The sequence below is a fragment of the Palaemon carinicauda genome, chromosome 1 (assembly GCF_036898095.1).
Source record: "Palaemon carinicauda isolate YSFRI2023 chromosome 1, ASM3689809v2, whole genome shotgun sequence".
NCBI lineage: Eukaryota > Metazoa > Arthropoda > Malacostraca > Decapoda > Palaemonidae > Palaemon > Palaemon carinicauda.
The window spans coordinates 168,665,487-168,684,945 of NC_090725.1; the positions used below are offsets into that span (position 1 = coordinate 168,665,487).

At 38.0% G+C, this 19,459-nt stretch overlaps 1 protein-coding gene and 1 pseudogene across 3 annotated transcripts in view; one reads left to right on the plus strand and one right to left on the minus strand.

Annotated features, from left to right (window-relative positions):
- The window catches only part of LOC137643595 (bestrophin-2-like), a 158,990-nt gene that overhangs the window by 82,971 nt on the left and 56,560 nt on the right, over positions 1-19,459 (plus strand). The gene's annotated exons all lie outside the window — the stretch shown is intronic.
- LOC137643585 (uncharacterized) lies at positions 14,011-16,280 on the minus strand (annotated as a pseudogene).

The window sequence follows — 19,459 nt, forward strand, 5'->3', positions numbered from 1 at the left end:
CTATGCAAAACATTGGTGTAAAGTCATGGTTTGATGGTCGAAATCCTTTATGATAACGTTCTTTCCATAGTATAATAATTATTATTTATATAGATAATATTATAACAAAGAACTCTCTAGTTGGATGGTCATGAATGAGCTCTTAAACTAGGAGACAGAGTAAGGAGGTCTCCACTCAAAAAAGGCTACTGACAAGTGTTATTGCATATGTCTGCAATGACGTGGCTAAAAGCTAGTACTTAGTCTAGTCATAGATTAGATAAATAGATATAAAACCATGGGTGAACGTATATAGTACTCTAACAGGCCCACTGCGTGAGATTACTAGCTTGTCAATGAATGACATCAGTTTATCATAATTGCTATAAAGATTGCTGATAGTAGAGCACATAATTATTTATACTAAGGAATTATCCCTACTGAATTCAGACTGTTATCATAAAAGAATGCTTTCTGTGAAATTAGGTAGGGATAAGGAATATATTAATAGAGAATAGGATAAGGAATACAAGGTAGGAATATATGATATTTAGCCATCATTGTATGGTGATGCAGCGTTTCTCTGTCATGCCAAATCAGTAAGTTCCACACACTTTCATAAGAATACCATTCAAAATAATCCTTATTTTCACTCAATGTAATAATAGAACAGAGTTAAAAGTGTTCTTTATATTCAAGTAATGGTATAGATGCTTGTCTACCCTAGCAATACGAAGTATAGGAGTAGCCTGTTTGTGTGACACTTCAACTTCATTGCCACCGTCAGTTCCATCCTTACTTTCAGACAAAATATGTGTTGAAGCAACCAACTTTAAGTAGATGAAAAACTCTTTGTCAGGATGGTTGGAATAGAATTATAAGATTGTTTGAAATCTGGTGCTCATTCAGCCAGAATTAGGATCAAATAACGACAAAAAATACCACCAATCACTATGATTCAAAAATGGGTCGTGAGGTTATAGTACGTACGCCATCTGATATAGGTTTGTCTCCAAAAATATTCACAATGCTATCGTGCAAAACGTCATTTGTCGCCATATTATAGTGACCGTTGCAATTCTGATGCAATTATGTCACGTGGCATCGCAATGCATTGTACTGAGTTTCCATGCACCATTATGGTGTCTCCATTAGTCGTTATATACTTTTAAAAGCAGTACATAACATTAGCAATAGTCACCACAATTTTGGTTGCACAACAACAGTTGTTAAGATGATGTAGTAGCGCGCACCTAGTAATATGATTTGGTAATGCAACCAAGTGCTCATTGCCCAGCAAAAAAAGGTTCAGTAGCATTGAACACCTGCTTTAACCTACTGCCACCAAGCTGTCTGCCTCCTTAATTTCCTTGTTTGTGTCCATTCTGGTGTCCTTGCTGTGCCCTTTAGAATACCATGCAACCCTCAAACCATGAGCCTACCAACAAAGCATCAGAGGCTGAAAAAGATGAACCGGGCTATCCATGATAATGGGGACAAAGTTTCGTTACGCTGGGGTATTTATAACATACGTGATAGGTACCACGGGATCACATGCTACCACTGTCAGAGGTATGAACATCTTGAAAAATATTACAAGTCTAAAAATGATGATAAAGTCTGCGGGAAATTCAGAAAAACATTCCACCAAGGAGTGTAATTCGCAAGTGTCAAAGTGTATAAACTGCACTAAGTTAAACAAACCAAGTGACCGCATAGTAAATTCTAGAGACTGCAAACCTTATGACTTGGAATTTAAAAGGCTAGCAGAAAATAGTGATCATGGTTACTAAGGATGTCATAAACTGTGGCTATGTAAATATACAATCTGTTGATAATAAGACCATTCAAATTCAAGAATTGATAAACGAGAAATATTTGGATATGCTAGCATTATCTGAAACATGGATAAATAACTTGGACAAGGCAAAGATCACTAAAATGACGCCCCCCCACACACACCTTCTTTCACATACCGAGAGAAGGTAGGTCTGGTGGGGGTCTCGGACTCTTTATTCATAAAAGTTACTCAAATCTCAAAATTTTGAAAAGAACTAGTGTAATAAGCTTTGAATATATAGAAATAAACTTTACGCAAAAAAAAGAAAAAAAAACAGAAAAATAGCCTTTGTAACAATCTACAAACCGCCTAGAACAAACACTAGTATCTTTTTTGAAGAATTCGGTGCTCTCATTGAGATGATTATCATGGGGAGAAACGAATTAGTTATCTGTGGAGACTTCAATTTTTGGATAGATGATGCATCAAATCCTGATGCTTTGGCATTTAGTGAGTTATTAGAATCATATCGACTAGTGATTCATGTCGACTGAACAACTACTTAAATGGGCATACGTTGGACTTAGTTTGAAGTGATGACATGAATAATATTGAATCTGATATAAAAGTTGGGGAAATGTACTATCTTCCCAGTACACAAACTTATTACGTTTAGTCTACCTCTACAGAAACATGCATTAGTAAGGAAAGTAAACTTTAGACACAAATCAATTTTCTTTTTCCTACCGTATTTATTGAAGAAGTTAAAAGAAAATAAATGATGCTATCAACATTCCCCATGATCATGATGACCAACGTCTCTTGGGATCTAAGTGAGTTAACTGTCTTATGACCACTTATAATATAGTGAGTAAAAGTGAATATGATACCATGTGCCCACCAATGGAAAAGACTATAACTGTAAAAGACCAATCTCCTTTGTTTGATGAAGAGACTTTGGTGAAAAAGATGGAGAAAAGGCGTAAAGAAAGAAAGTGGAATAGATTAAAAACTGAAAGTACTTGGGTAGAATACAAAATTGCTGCGTGTCAATATAACTACCCACTAAGAAGGGAAAAAAGTAAAAACTATAAGAGAAGGATCTTCGAAGCAGCAACATAGTAAAGTTATATCGTCTCCTAAATGGTATAATGGGAAATGTCAAATAAAAGAAGCTACCTGATGGATACAGTGACCAGGAACTAGCAAATAATTTTCTAGTATTCTTTAAAAACAAAATTGAAAATATAACCAGGTCATTGGTAAATACTCAACATCAGATTAATGATACACTCGGCACATAGACAAAATTAATATGATTTAACAACATAACACAAGCTGAAATTACCAGAATATCAAAAGAGCAAAGAAAACAAACTGCGCGATCGATCCTATGCCAATATTTGGAGTAATTGGAGAGAGAAACTTTTCTAGTCTAGCCAAAATAATAATGAGAATAGCAAATGCAAGCATCGATGAATGTAAGTTTTCTAAATCTGAGAAAATTGCTATAGTCACACCAGTTCTAAAAAATGCACTGGACTACCAGGAATTAAGCTCATATAGACCTATTTCGAATTTATCCTTTGTTTCAAAAGTGCTTCAATACGTAATTCTTGAACAACTAGTCTGTCACTTAGAAGTAATAGAAGCTTACAGAAAACTATACTCTATGGAGACAGCCATCTGCTCTGTTGTAAATGATATGCTGGAAATGATGGATGAAAATAAATGTGGTATTTTAATATTGCTCGATCTCAGTGCTGCTTTTGATACAGTTGTGCATGAACTGCTACTAAATGATCTACGGTCCATCGGCGTTGAAGATCAAGCCTTCGAATACCTAAAAGACTACATAGTTGGTAAAAATTACTGTGTACAAATTGGAAACTCTGATTCATCAAATAATTATTCACCATGTACTTGGCCCAATCCTATCCTGCATCTATACTATTGGTCTATCAAAAATACTACAAAGGCATGGCGTGAATTTCAAACTATTTGCGGATGACACACAATTTTACTTCTCCATAAATGATTTAGATGACACTACTGAAACTCTAAACAGAAATCCTTGATAGTGTTAGAGAATGGGTAACATTCAAATAACTAAAACTAAATGAGAACAAAACTGAGTTCATGGTGGTGGTTAAGAGAAACAGCGAGAGAAACTTCGGTGATATTCGTATGAACATAGATAATGACTCAGTGCCGATATCTAGTAAAGTTCGAGATCTAGGTGTATTTCTTGACTGTAACCTGTCTCTAAATGCCTAAATAAATAATGTAATAAAACTGCTGGTTATCATCTTAGAAATATTGCGTTTATAAAAAGTACTTGGACGAAAATTCTTTAAAGAAACTTGTGATAAACTGTGTTATTACAAGGATTGACTACTACAACTCTATCTATTACAATTTACCAAAAGTGCAACTTAAGAAATTACAAAACATAATAAACAGAAGAGCATGACTGATAAAAGGTGTCCTACCTAGAGGAAGGTTCACCCCTATACTAATTGATTTACACTGGTTGCCAATTAAAGCGAGAATTGAATTTAAAATATGTACAATAACCCACCAAGTTATCAGAACCGGTCTTCCAAAATACTTAAGAGAATTGCTACATATTGCGCTGCCAAAATATCGTGTTGACACGAGAATAGTTACAGATGGCTTTAAACTGTTGGAACCTAGATACATGTCTACATTATGCCCCAGAGCCTTTAAATATGCAGCCCCGAGACTATATGATAGGCTCCCATGAAACATCCGAATGATTGAAGACATTAAGGCTTTCAAGAGGAAACTGAAGACTTTCTTATTTCAACAGTCATACAACAGTGATGATTCAAAGGTAAATGAACAATAAACGATATGAAACATTAAATACTCTGAACAAACAAGGTAAAACGACAGTGGAGGTCCTGTAGAGAGTGGGGTTCCTCTGGTGTATGGGACCGGAAAAGCAGCCATTAAAGTAAGTAAAAAGTAGATACAATGATACCTACCTGCATGAGGACTCTTCCTCTTCTGCAGAATCCGTCCAGGGGTCCTGACCTCTTTTTTTTTATCTTCTGCTGATTTCAATCCCAGTCAGGATCCCATTACTCCCCCATGAATAAAGATAGTCGTCAATTTCTGTGGCTCTGACTGAACCTATGGTTACCATTGATCTTGAGGAAGATGTGCATATTAGGTCCAAGGACGATCCACTCAATAGTAACAACGAGGAAAGGTTTTGGAGAGGTGGAGAGAGATGAAGAGTCAATATATCCTCTTGTCTGATGAGCAAAAGTGGAGGCTTGGAGAGTGGCTGCAGGAACACCCCATTTTATTTCATGGAGGATGCAAAGAAGATATGGCTCCTTAATGAAAAGGACCAGTCCCCTAACCTACCCTTGACACCACTTGGTTACTTTCGATCTGAACTCAGTATGGACAGCTTACAAACATCAAAAGCGGACAGGTATTAGAGAGGGACCCAATCGAAAGGAAGATATGGAATCTCTCTGAGAAACACATCGTCCGTCAGAAGCCGCCAAACCCTTGGACTGAAAGAGTTTCAGAGCTTTCAATTATTTTGTTTATCACCATAGCCTTTATATTAAAGCATAATTCCATACCTCAATGTAGTCATGAAAAAAGATGACGAAGTGGATCGAAATGTGTTGACACCAAATAACAAATTTTTCCTGTTATAGTGAAAACTATTTAGAAGACAATTTTTCCAGAGATAAACTATCTTCGATTTTTAGACATCACTAGGATATTTTCTATTCATTATACACACATATGCATACAAACACATATACATGTATATATATGTACATACATACATATACCAAGGCACTTCCCCCAATTTTGGGGGGTAGCCAAAATCAAACAAATGAAACAAAAAAGGGGACCTCTCCTATCTACGTTCCTCCCAGCCTGACAAGGGACTCAACCGAGTTCGGCTGGTACTGCTAGGGTGCCACAGCCCACCCTTCCCTGTTATCCACCACAGATGAAGCTTCATAACGCTGAATCCCCTACTGCTGCTACCTCCACGGTCATCCAAGGCACCGGAGGAAGCAGCAGGGCCTACCGGAACTGCGTCACAATCGCTCGCCATTCATTCCTATTTCTTGCACACTCTCTTGCCTATCTCACATCTATCCTCCTATCACCCAGAGCTTCCTTCACTCCATCCATCCACCCAAACCTTGGCCTTCCTTCACTCCATCCATCCACCCAAACCTTAACCTTCCTCTTGTACACCTCACATCAACTCTTGCATTCATCACCTTCTTTAGCAGACAGCTATTTTCCATTCTGTCAACATGGCCAAACCACCTCAATACATTCGTATCCACTCTAGCTGCTAACTCATTTCTTACACCCGTTCTCACCCTCACTACTTCGTTCCTAACCCTATCTACTCGAGATACACCAGACATACTCCTTAGACACTTCATCTCAAACACATTCAATATCTGTCTCTCTGTCACTTTCATTCCCCACAACTCCGATCCATACATCACAGTTGGTAAAATCACTTTCTCATACAGAACACTCTTTACATTCATGCCCAACCCTCTATGTTCTACTACTCCCTTAACTGCCCCCAACACTTTGCATCCTTTCATTCACTCTCTTGATGTACATCTGCTTCCACTCCACCATTTGCTGCAACAACAGACCCCAAGTACTTAAATTGATCCACCTCCTCAAGTAACTCTCCATTCAACATGACATTCAACCTCGCACCACCTTCCCTTCTCGTACATCTCATAGCCTTACTCTTACCCACATTAACTCTCAACTTCCTTCTCTCACACACCCTTCCAAATTCTGTCACTAATCAGCAAAGCTTCTCTTCCGCGTATGCAACCAGTACAGCATCATCCGCAAACAACAACTGATTTACCTCTCATTCATGGTCATTCTCATCTACCAGTTTCAATCATCGTCCAAGCACTCGAGCATTCACCTCTCTCACAATTCCATCAACATATAAGTTAAACAACCATGACGACATCATACATCCCTGTCTCAGCCCCACTCTCACTGGAAATCAATCGCTCACTTCATTTCCTATCCTAACACATACTTTACTACCTTTGTAGAAACTTTTCACTGCTTGCAACAACCTTCCACTAACTCCATATAACCTCATCACATTCTACATTGCTTCCATATCAACTCTATCACGATTCCTCCAGATCTATAAACACAACATACACCTCCTTACCTTTTGCTAAATATTTCTCGCATATCTGCCTAACTGTAAAAATCTTATTCATACAACCCCTACCCCTTCTAAAACCACCCTGTGCTTCTAAGATCGCGTTCTCTGTTTTATTCTTAATCCTATTAATCAGTACTCTACATTTTTCCAACTACACTCAACAAACTAATACCTCTTGAATTACAACATTCATGCACATCTCCCTTACCCTTATATAGTGGTACAATACACACACAAACCAAATCTACTGGTAGCATTGACAACACAAAACACATATTAAACAATCTCACCAACCATTCAAGTACAGTCACACCCCCTTCCTTCAACATCTCAGCTCTCACACACCATCCATACCAGATGCTTTTCCTACTCTCGTCTCATCTAGTGCTCCCCTCACTTCCTCTATTTTAATCTCTCTCTCTCATGCTCATCTCCCATCACCGGCACCTCAACACCTGCAACAGCAATTATATCTGCCTCCCTATTATCCTCAACATTCAGTAAACTTTCAAAATATTCTGCCCATCTTTGCCTTCTCTCCTTTTAACAACCTTCCATTTCCATCTTTCACTGTCTCTTCAATTCTTGAACCAGCATTCCTTACTCTCTTCACTTCTTTCCAAAACTTCTTCTTATTCTCTTCATATAAATGACCCAATCCCTGACCCCACCTCAGGTCAGCTGCCCTCTTTCCCTCACTTACCTTGCGCTTTACTTTCACATTTTTCTCTCTATATCTTTCATACTTCTCTACACTATTACTCTGCAGCCATTCTTCAAAAGCCCTCTTTTTCTCTTCCACTTTTACCTTCACTCCTTCATTCCACCATTCACTGCCCTTCCTCATACTGCCTCCAACAAACTTCTTGCCACACACATCACTTGCAATCCCAACAAAATTTTCTTTTACTAACTTCCACTCCTCCTCTAAATTACCAGTTTCTCTTACTTTCACATCGTCATATGCCATTTTTAACCTTTCTTGATATTTACTTTTTAACCCCTTTTACATATTCCTACTCTATTCCCCCACTCTTCTGCTACAACTAATTTTACTTCCACCCCAAAATTATCAGACATGCCGTTAGCCATACCCCTAAACACGAGCACGTCTTTCAATCTTCCAAACATTCTTTTAGTTATCAACACATAATCAATTAACGCCCCTTCTACCACTCTTCCATTTGCCACTCTTACCCATGTATACTTGTTTTGAGCTTTCTTTTTGAAAAAGCTAGAACCTATCACCATCTCTTGCTCAACACACATATCTACCAGTGTCTCACCACTCTCATTTTCACCTGGTACACCATACCTCCCAATGACACCTTCTACCTCTCCAGCGCCCACACTAGTATTTAAGTCACCCATGACAACTACATAATTCCTTCTAACCAGTCCTTCTGCACACCTAGTTAATTCATTCCAGAACTCATTCCGCTCTTCTTCACTTTTCTCACAACCTGGCCCATACTCACTGACAAAAGCCAAACATTCCCTACCCAACCTAACCCTTACCCACATTAACCTAGATGATATTTCCTTCCATCCCACTACTTTACCTGTCATCCATTCACTCAGCAATAAAGCCACACCTTCTCTTGCTCTTCCCCTTTCAATTCCTGACACTCTACCAGACATTTCACCACCAAGATGAGCGTCGTCACAGGTGCAATACATCACGGGCTGCATCGCTCTGTCGCAACACTGGCAGACCGAAGGAAACCTGCTCCCTTTTCTCGCATAGTGGTGGCACTGTACAACCCATGCAAGGAAATAATGCATCACATTATCTGTGTTCTTTTCCACTATTATTGCTAACCTAATTGCCAATGAAAACCATACATGCAGTATATCTCCATATGAGACACTACCGCTAGAGAGTTATGTGGTCCCTTGACTGGCCAGATAGTCCTATATTGGATCCTTATCTCTGGTTACGACTCGTTTTCCTTTCACTTATGCATACACCAAATAATCTTGCCTTTTTTGTACATATTCTCATAAACCTGAGATTACCAAACAATTCCTCTTTGTTCACAGGGTTAACTACTGCATTGTAACTGTTCAGTAGCTACTTTCCTCTTTGTAAGGTCAGAAGAGACTCTTTAGCTATGGTAATCAGCTCTTTTAGGAGGACACTCCAAAATCAAATCACTGTTCTCTAGTGTTGGATAGTGACATAGTCTCTGTACCATGGTCTTCCACTGTTTTGGTTTAGAGTTCTCTTGCTTGAGGGTACACTCGGGCAAACGTTTCTATATTATTTCTCTTCCTCTTGTTTTTTTTTTTCTTAGATATTTGTAGTCAATATATGAAAAATTTATTTTAACGTTGCTAATATTCTTAAAATATTTTATACTATTAATAATTAATTCTCTTGTAGTTTATTTAGTTATTCCCTTTTATCACTGGGCTATGTTCCCTTTGGTAGCCCTTGATTTATAGCATCCTACTTTTCCAACTAGGGTTTTAGTTTCACAAGTAATAATAATAATAATAATGATAATAATAATAATAATAATAATAATAATAATAATGGGAGATGTGGCAATATGCATCACTGCCCATGCGTTCAGCGTTCAGCGCAGGTACGAAAAAGTGGGTGCGGCAGTACGCCATCCCCAGTAGTACTTTGTATCTGAACATTGCGTTCACTAATTTTGGTTAAAATCTAGTTTTATGTATATCAAATTATAATAGGTCAAGGATAGTGGCTCCTCAATATCTGAATCTCAACTCTGTAAAACTCTCGTAAAAGTTTAGGCGTGATTCTCGACAGCAAATTTACTTTTGAGAAACACATTAGGTCTGTGTCTTCTTCAATTGCACAAAGAATTGGCTTAATTAGAAAGTCATTCAAGATTTTTGTGATCAATCTATTCTGGAGAAGTGTTTTAATTCTTTCAATTTACCTTATTTTGAGTATTGTTCTCCTGTCTGGTCTTCGGCTACTGATTCTCGTCTTAATTTGTTGGACAGGAACTTACGATCTATCAAATTTCTTATTCCTGATCTAGATATCCATCTCTGGCACCATCGTTCAATTAGTTCATTACGTATGTTGCATAAGATTTCTTATAATTCTGACCATCCTTTACATTCAGATCTTCACGGACAGTTCCATCCTGTTCATAATACTAGGTATGCAGTCAATGCTAATAGTCAGGCATTCTCCATCATGAGGCTCAATACACCACCGTACTCAAAAGTTTTATTCCAGCTGTAACTAAGTTGTGGAATGATCTTCCTAATAGCGTAGTTGAATCAGTAGAACTTTTAGAGTTCAAACCCCCAGCAAATGTTTTCATGTTGAACAGGCTTACATAAGTCCTTTTATAGTTTATGTATAAAATATCTTTTTTAAAGTAGTTGATATTTTTAAAATATTTAATTCAATTTTTCATTACTTCTTATATCGTTTTTTATTTCTTTATTTCCTTAACCCTGGATAGGTACGGTCCTCGGACACCCCTTTAAGGGTATACTCGGACGCGAACGACCCCGACGCCAAAAAAAATTCCTGAAAAATCAGTTTTTGCAGTAACCTCCGTTTTTCTTTTGCCAAAAAAAACTTCAATGAATGCTTAAAACAACTGTAAAGATAAATACTACTCATCTGCAGAAAAACTATTTATTAAAAATATTTTAAAAAATTAAGTAGAAAAAAAAGACCTGACATAAAAATTCATAAAAAAAAAGTTTATACATATATACACAAATCCTTTTAGGAATTGATTCTTGAATGTTTAGGACACATCTTGATGTATTTTGGATGAAGTCAGACCCATGGAGGTGAAGATCTGAAATGAGAAAAAAAGGGTAACTTTTTTTGGCCAAAAAAAATTGTCCAAATTTCATGAATTTTTTTGGGTACCCAAATGAAATAGGAAGTGGCTAATTTTTTTAGGGAATAAACATATGTTATCCTAAAATAGAAATATGTAAAAAAATCTTCATTATTTTGTAAATTACATTTATATCAGGGGCCATATCTAAAGGTAATTTTTTGAGTACTTGGAAATTTCGTAAAAAAATACATATATTTAATATATAATATGATATTTATGCAGGTAAAAATATACCAAAATATCACAAATTCTATAGGGAACAAGAATATATATAGATAGGGCAGCTTACGCTTCGGATATGTCCACAAAATGGCCGCCAACCACACTGACTCAGACTCCCTAATCTGCCACTTGAAATGTAGGAAGGGTATGTCAATTTCAAGGTGTTATTTACTAATCTAATTATTATTGGATATGCATAAAAATTGTATGGTGGGTTGCTGGATAATTGTCGATTATTTTACGACTATAAAATTAAAATTCTGACCCAAAAAAATTTTTTTGAAGGGAAATAAAATCGAAAAAAAAATGTAAAACAATATTTTAGCTAAAAAAAATTGATGATATTCAATCAAAAAAAAAGTAAACAAAATTTTCCGACAAATAAACATCTAGAGGAATCATTACTCTGTGATAGTTCCTTAGTACGTAGTAATTTTGAAAGAATTGGGAAAAAACGAAAAAATGGCAATCACCGGAAAATCGAACACATACCTATATATACGCCATATCTGGCTAAAAAAAAGATAGGCATGGGTAGCCAGATCATCTAGAAACACTTTCCAACACTATAAAAATATAAGTTTTGCGACACTACTTGCCAATTCCTTACGGTAACATGACTAAGCAAAAAAATGCAAAACAAATAAAAAGGGGCACTCGTGGAAAAATGGCCATTCTAATATACGGCATTTCAGAAAAAAAAAATTTCAGCCACGTGCTAGGCAAACCATCAAGGCATATTTTCCGACAAATAAACATATAAATGAAATATTACTCTGTGATAGTTCCTTAGTACGTAGTAATTTTGAAAGAAATGGGAAGAAACGAAAAAATGGCAATCACAGGAAAATCGAACACATACTTATATATATGCCATATCTGGCTAAAAAAAAAATAGGCATGGGTAGCCAGATCATCTAGAAACACTTTCCAACACTATAAAAATATAAGTTTTGCGACACTACTTGCCAATTCCTTACGGTAACATGACTAAGCAAAAAAATGCAAAACAAATAAAAAGGGGCACTCGCGGAAAAATGCCCAACATTCTAATATACGGCATCTCAGATAAAAAAAAAGACATGCACGTGTTAGCCCAACCATCAAGGCACACTTTCTAACACATAAACATGAAAAAAAAATTAATAATATACGGCAATTCCTTACTACGTAGTAAATTTTTACAAATATCGAAAAAAAAACAGAAATTGGCAACCGCAGTTAAATACCCAATATACCAATAACTACGTCGTATCTGACAAAAACAAAATCATGCATGGGTAGCATGGGTAGCCAGATCATCTAGACACACTTTCCAACATTAAAAAAGCAAAAGTTTTACGACACTATTTGGTAATATCTTACGGAAAAATTACTTGGCAAACAAATTAAAAAAAATTAAAAAGGGACACTCGCGGTAAAATGCCCGACATTCTAATATACGACATCTCAGATAAAAAAAAAGACATGCACGTGTTAGCCCAACCATCAAGGCACACTTTCTAACACATAAACATGAAAAAAAAATGAATAATATACGGCAATTCCTTACTACGTAGTAATTTTTACAAATATTGAAAAAAAACAGAAATTGGTAACCGCAGTTAAATACCCAATATACCAATAACTACGTCGTATCTGACAAAAACAAAGTCATGCATGGGTAGCCAGATCATCTAGACACACTTTCCAACACTAAACAAGCAAAAGTTTTACGACACTATTTGGCAATATCTTACGGAAAAATGACTTGGCAAAAAAATGAAAAAAAATGAAAAAGGGGCACTCGCGGTAAAATGGTCCTCGTGGTGATGAACGACATTTTAACTAAAAAAAAAAACATGCACATGGTAGCCAAACAATCCACCAAGACTTTCCACAACTGATAACCTATACAAGTTGCACCATTCTACGACAATTTCATAATACGTAATAACTTTGATAATTATGCAAACTACCTCAGAAGGGTAAACTCGGACGCGAACGACCCCGACGCGTCTCAGAAATCGGGGAAGGAGTACAGCTACAGCAATGCACATCTGGACACTACTAGAGCGTGTAGGGGAGACACCTCCTGCAGGTCGATCACCCACAAATTCAGTCACAGGGGTGAGTCACGTGAGAAAAACCTGTTTTTTTTTGACGCTCGGGGTCGCAAACGACCCACCGTACCTATCCAGGGTTAACTTACTTGGCTATTTTTCACTGTTGGAGCCCTTGGGCTTATAGTATTTTGTTTTTCCAACAAGCTTTCCAGCTTAGCTATTAATAATAATAATAATAATAATAATAATAATAATAATAATAATAATAATAATAATAATAATATACCTCTCTTGATAGCAGGGACGTGCAGAGAACTTTTCCAGGGCAGGTGCTCAAGTGAAAAAAAGGGCAAAAAGATAGAAATGAACAGGGCTAAGTATATACCGGCTCAATATTCTTTCAAATTTATTTAAACTAGCCATTAATAATTAAAGAAAGAGATAAATATGACTGATATCATAGAGACTAGTGGGCTAATGTTTTTTTATGAACATAAAATCTATAGTACTGACAACCAGTAGATTTAGGAAATTTATCAAAAGAAAAATTATATATATTACTTTTATATAAATGACTGCAAGAAAATCAATCAGTATGATCAATGCACTTTGCTAATAACCAGACCTTATCATTTTATATTTATAAGAGAACCGTTCTGTGTACCATTTCTTTGAATATGCTGATAACTTCACTGTTGTTGATTGTGGTATCCTTTTCAACTGCTAGCATCAAAAGATCAGATAACCTCTCCTCACTGTACAGGCTGCGTAGCTTTGTCTTCACCAGCTTGAGTTTGGAGATGGTCCTTTCCACTGTTGCAGTTATGACGGGCAGAGTGGCATAAATTGTTAAGAGTTCAAGCATAAGTGGCAATATATCCTGGACATTGTTTTCTTCCATCAGGTTGAGCATTGTTGCTGCAGTGTTCTGTGGCAGGCAAGGAAATGAGGAATAGAAGATCTTTAATTCCAACCGTAGCTTGTCTACTTCTTCTAACTAATAAAACTAGCATAATTTTTGCAAAGACTTGAATGCCTCTTCATTCACAGGTTCTTTCCAGTTATCTTGGACTGTCATACAATGAAAGGCATTTAGGATACCCCATGTTGTGTTGTCTCCACCTTTAAATCTTCTTTGTAGCTCTTGTGATATTGTATCTAAAAACACATAAAATACTCTCACACGCTAGCACTCATCCAAGGATTGATATTGCTGGTCCTCAGTAGCAGATGTAGCACTATACTTGTATCTTTCAGGCATTTTTCTTCTTCTGCCTTGTCCAGTAATCCCAGAAGGTAGATCGATGGCCATGGATTCAGCTCTCTCTTTAACATTTGTAAATATCTCCTGAAACTTCTCATCATTTCTTAAATCTCTTAAACTTTGTAGCACTCCATCCACAATTTTGTAGGATGCAGCCAAATCAAAGTCTTTCTGTTGTAGGGCATTAGAGGCATAGGCAGTTTCTTGAAAAACTGGGGTGGCAATTTCAAGACAAACAAGAAATTCAAAGATAATACTTTGCAGCAATATTGTGGCATCCCCTGCTGATGCATCAGAAGGATGTTTTTGCACTATCTCTTCTAAAAACTGCTTCAGGGCTGGGATGACCATCCTCGTGGTTCTAAGAGCTGACTCTCTGCAAGCCCATCCTGTGTCTGGTAGCTTCTTAAGTTCTAGTGGGCGGTCTTATGGATACACTGCTCTCTGGATCTCCATGAAAGCAGCATGCCGTTTTGAAGAGTTAGCAATAAAGGCACAGTTTCTCCACCAAACTGAAAAAAAAAGTTACAAACTGAGGACTTGATTTTGCACTTTCGACTAATACTAGATTTAAGCTGTGTGCATGGCAGTGTACATAGAGTGCCTTTGGGTTCTGTCTTTGGAGTCTGGTGTGTAATCCATTGTATATTCCACTCATATTTGCTGCCCCATCATATCATATCATCTATGATCAGGTTATTTTATTAAGCATAGATATCACTTCTTTCTCCAGTGTTTCACCAGTTGTTGATTGCACATTGAATACTTGTATGAAACGTTCTTTTATTCTGAAGTCATGTACATATCTCACAACAAAAGAGACCTGTTCTGTATGTGATGCATCAGTTGTTTCATCTCTGAGGATGGAAAAGATCTTGCTCGTGTGAATTTCTTCTAATATCACTCTTCTAACTGAAATGGCCAAAGCCTTGATCAGGTCATTCTAAGTCCTATTTGAAAACAATGACACTTGGGGTCTTTTCAGTATTTCTTTTTTTTCTTGAATTACAACAAGGTGAAATTTAACTACACTGTCATATTTGGTAAACATATCTACAAGTTCAAGAAAATTTCCTCTATTTCCACTGATAGAACTTTCTTGGTCACCCCTAAAAGGCAAACCTTGTCTTGCCAAGTATAGAGTGATGGAGATCAACCTGCATAAAATTTCTCTGTTTCTCTGCTTCTCTTTGTCTCTAGCAGCTTGTACTTCCCAATTAGCTGTTTCTAAAGCAATATATAATGCTTGACTTTGGAGCCCTTTCCATCGAATCATACCAATCATGTGAGATTCTGAACTAGCATGCTCCTTTATTTTCTCTGAAGCTATCCTCCAACGGCTTATAACCTCTGATTTCCAAGCCACTCGGCCCCTGTACTTTTCTTCATTCAAAAACAGACGACAGCTGAAGCAGAACATGGCATCTTTCTGAGATGAATACTTCAACCAAGAGTTCCTTTCATACCATTTCTTCTGAAACGATATGAAATTACTGGTTGACATGGGCCATAATTATTGCAGAGTGTGATGAAAGACTCTCTAATACACATCTTATAATTAACAACATGGGCAGGGTCATTTGGATACTGTAATTCAGGTAGCATGGAAAATGGCTCTTCAACTTCGGTCACTTCTGCTCTTGCTTCTGTCTGAGGCTCCTGTGGAGCAACTTGTTGCTCTAGGTTATCTAAACTGTCCGCTTTATTTGGCTCGTCGTCTGCTTCCATATCTTCAGCTTCTGACTCTTCACTCTCCTGAGTCTCCTCCCAGCCCTCCTCCTCCTTCACTTGCTCTGATATTGAAGCTGCCACTCTCGGATTCATCCAATCATAAAGAGTTCTGCTACCTTTGGCAGCATCTTGTCTGCCCCACTCCTTCCTTTTTTCTTCTGTCCTTCAGTGGCATACTGAAAATCATTAATATAACAGAATTAAAAAATCAAGTTTACAAGAAAAAAAAAACAGGAATACCCTAAATTTGAGTCAATTACCCTAAATTTTAGGCATCGGTGTAAAATACCTATTGACAAGGAAAACACAATAAAAGGTACAAGTGATTACTTACGTACAGAAATCCATATCCTTTATTCAAAGGAAGCAAAAATAAATGAATGTAGAAATCAAACTTTTTGCTATACCTTTCATACCTTTCATACCTTTCTTACGAACACCATGAAATCACATATTTGAAATTTCTGTACATGTTGCATTACTTGTGGCATTACTGATTGCTTTCAGCATTTTGTCATCAATATTCAGTGTATGAGACGACACTTTCAATTCCAGTGTTTCTTATGCTATAATACATGCATTATCCCATTTAATGTTTCATTTTAAGAGAAAATTTCTCAGAAGGTTTGTTAAAATTATTTGACTAAAATAGTGCTCAACTGCCACATTTAAGTATGGTAGAGAAAGGAGGAGGATATGACTAAGGCTATATTGGGAAAGCATGGCTATCCTACAACATTTTCCTATTTAATAGAATATTTCTTGACTTTGTAAAATTAAGTTGATTTGATATTTCTTCGTTTAGATAAAGGAGTCTTCATTCGTCATCTACAGCATGTTTATCAGCATATTTCGCCAATATATGGCTCTTTGGACCCACAACATAACATGATCGCCGATTCGCAGTTAATTTACTAAGATGAGCATAAACATCATTAATAACACATAAACATGATTCTCGAATGCTAAATAGCGAAAACAAGTGAAAAAAGAAAAGCAAAAATGAGAAGTGAATAGATTTTTTCACCATCCAGTTGGATATTGTTGATTTAAAAATTGAAAACTAAATATCACGTGCAGGTCAAGAACATTATTGGACACATTATGCAACAAATCAAATGAAACACAAGCTTTATGCATTCCAGTCCACATTACTGTGGCTCAGTTCCTATTTTCCTCTTCAAATATATTAATTTACTCGACTCACTTGGTCCACTGTCTCTCTCTCCCTCTTTTTGTTATCACACTTTTCATAGCTAAAAGAAGAGTCAAAGCCTTAATTCAGAAGCAATACCAGCTTACCTGGCCTGTTGTCAGTCTTAGTTCAGCAGAGCTTGCCTTGGCCCCAGTGTTACCAGACAGGGAGACATATAGTAAGCTGATCTTGTATGACCCAGTGTTGGCAAGATATAATACTGTACCCATTTTTGGGCTCAAGCCATGTCGTCCTGATGGAAGGTTCCTTCAGTAGCTTCCTTTGGGTATATATGACTACCATATATACCCAGAGAATTAAACTAAAGGTTTCACAGAATTCTAACTTCTGGTGCGAGTACCCTAAAGGTTTCCCTCTAGGATATCGTATATCAAAAGGGAACGCATGCATTAACACGCCACATGGCTACCTGCACCCCACATAGCGTTTACGCTTTGAAGGGGAAAGGTGGCGAGGTAACTGAGGAGCCGTTCCAATGTTACCCTTCCTTTGTTACTGTTACGGTACTCGCAATGTAAACAAACCGTCCGCCATACTGTGTGACGTCACGTCCGTCCTCATTCCTTGTCTGGTAGCTTCTAACATCGATTGTTTTTTCCCAGTGATCACCGTTCATCTTGTGCATCCTTCGCCATGTCTCAACCTTCTGCCTCGCCTTCTTCTGGAAAGTTGAGTACCAGGTTCTTGTATTGTTTAAATAAGCTCTGGCCGTAAAGTAACGATTTTTTACGCTAAAATCTTGTGTTTTGTGGCGGAGCTGTGCCTTGCCTGGAGGCGCCATTTCATGACGCCGCTGTTCGCCTCGCATGCTTTATTTAGTTAGCCAGAACAGCCTTCCCGGCCTTATAACTAATTAAATATCATTAGTTATTTAGTCTTCATTGCTAAGAATTAGTTATATTATGCCGATGGTATTCTTCGGTGCTGTTAGTTAGCCGACCCCATACTAGACTTTTAGCCTAGCCTAGGCCGCAGCCTAGTGTTCATGTTTACTTTTGCATGATATAATAAGTGTTCCTAGTGTTAATGTTGATGAAAATATAGGCATTTTTGAACATATACTAGATTCAGTGTTGCACATATCTTTCGCCTTCTAGGGACCATACAGGGACTGTGCCTGGTCCATCCATGTTACATCCCCTAACCCAACGTTGGGGCTCTTGTATGTTTCCTTATCTCCCCTGTTACCTTCAGGTAACCTCCCTCTGGGTAGCCTTGCTATATCTTAGCCCCCTTACCCGGAATAATTTTCGGGAAGGTTAGGCTAGATCGTTCTTCCCTCTTCCCTACCATAGTATATGGGGGGACCTCAGACAGAACCCCAGAGTACCTATCGTTCATCCCAGTCCACCCTTAGGGAACGCATTTCCCTTTAGGTATCGACTGAGACTGAAGGTGGAAGGGCCCTGCCCTTCCCCCTAGACTGCTCTTGGTTGGGACATGTCCCTTCCTCCTGTGGCCTAGCGATATGTCTTCCCAGCCCTCCCTAATCTAGGAGAAGCTCTCCTGGTTTAGGTTAGGCTTTGGGGGATTCTGTTTTATTATAGTTTAGGACAGTACACCAGTGCTGTCCCTACTCTGAGCTAACCTACCCTAGGGTTGGAGAGCGTTTCTCTCCTACCTGGGTAGTATAGCATCTAACAGATTCCCCCACTCCTTGGGAGCTTTAAGGTTGCGACCCCTTCTGCTCCCTTAGACCCTTACCCCCACTCTATCCCTTTGTGTTGGCTTGCCTACACACCCCTGTCCGCTGTCCTACAATTCCTTCCTTGGGGAGAGTTGTAGGTTAAGCTGTGCTCTTCTGCTTGGCTGGCCGCTCTGCTACACTTCCCCCTCATAGTCGAACTATAGGGTAGTGTTGGTAGCCGGCCTGCCGGCGGAAGATCACCCTCTCCCCACTTTTTGAGTGTCCTCTGATCCTCCCTTGGATTACCATAGGCATCCAGCCATCTGCCGGCTCCCTGCCGCCGGGTGATAGGCATTTCCCCTCCTATCATGAGAGCATTCCTTCCGGAGGGAAGCCGGTTGGGTATCGGACATTACCCTTCCCCACTCCCTCCTTATCTTTCTCTCTTCTATCATGGTGCCGGTCCACTGCCGCCTCCGCCTGGTGACGCTAGCCGCCGGCACCCCATGTG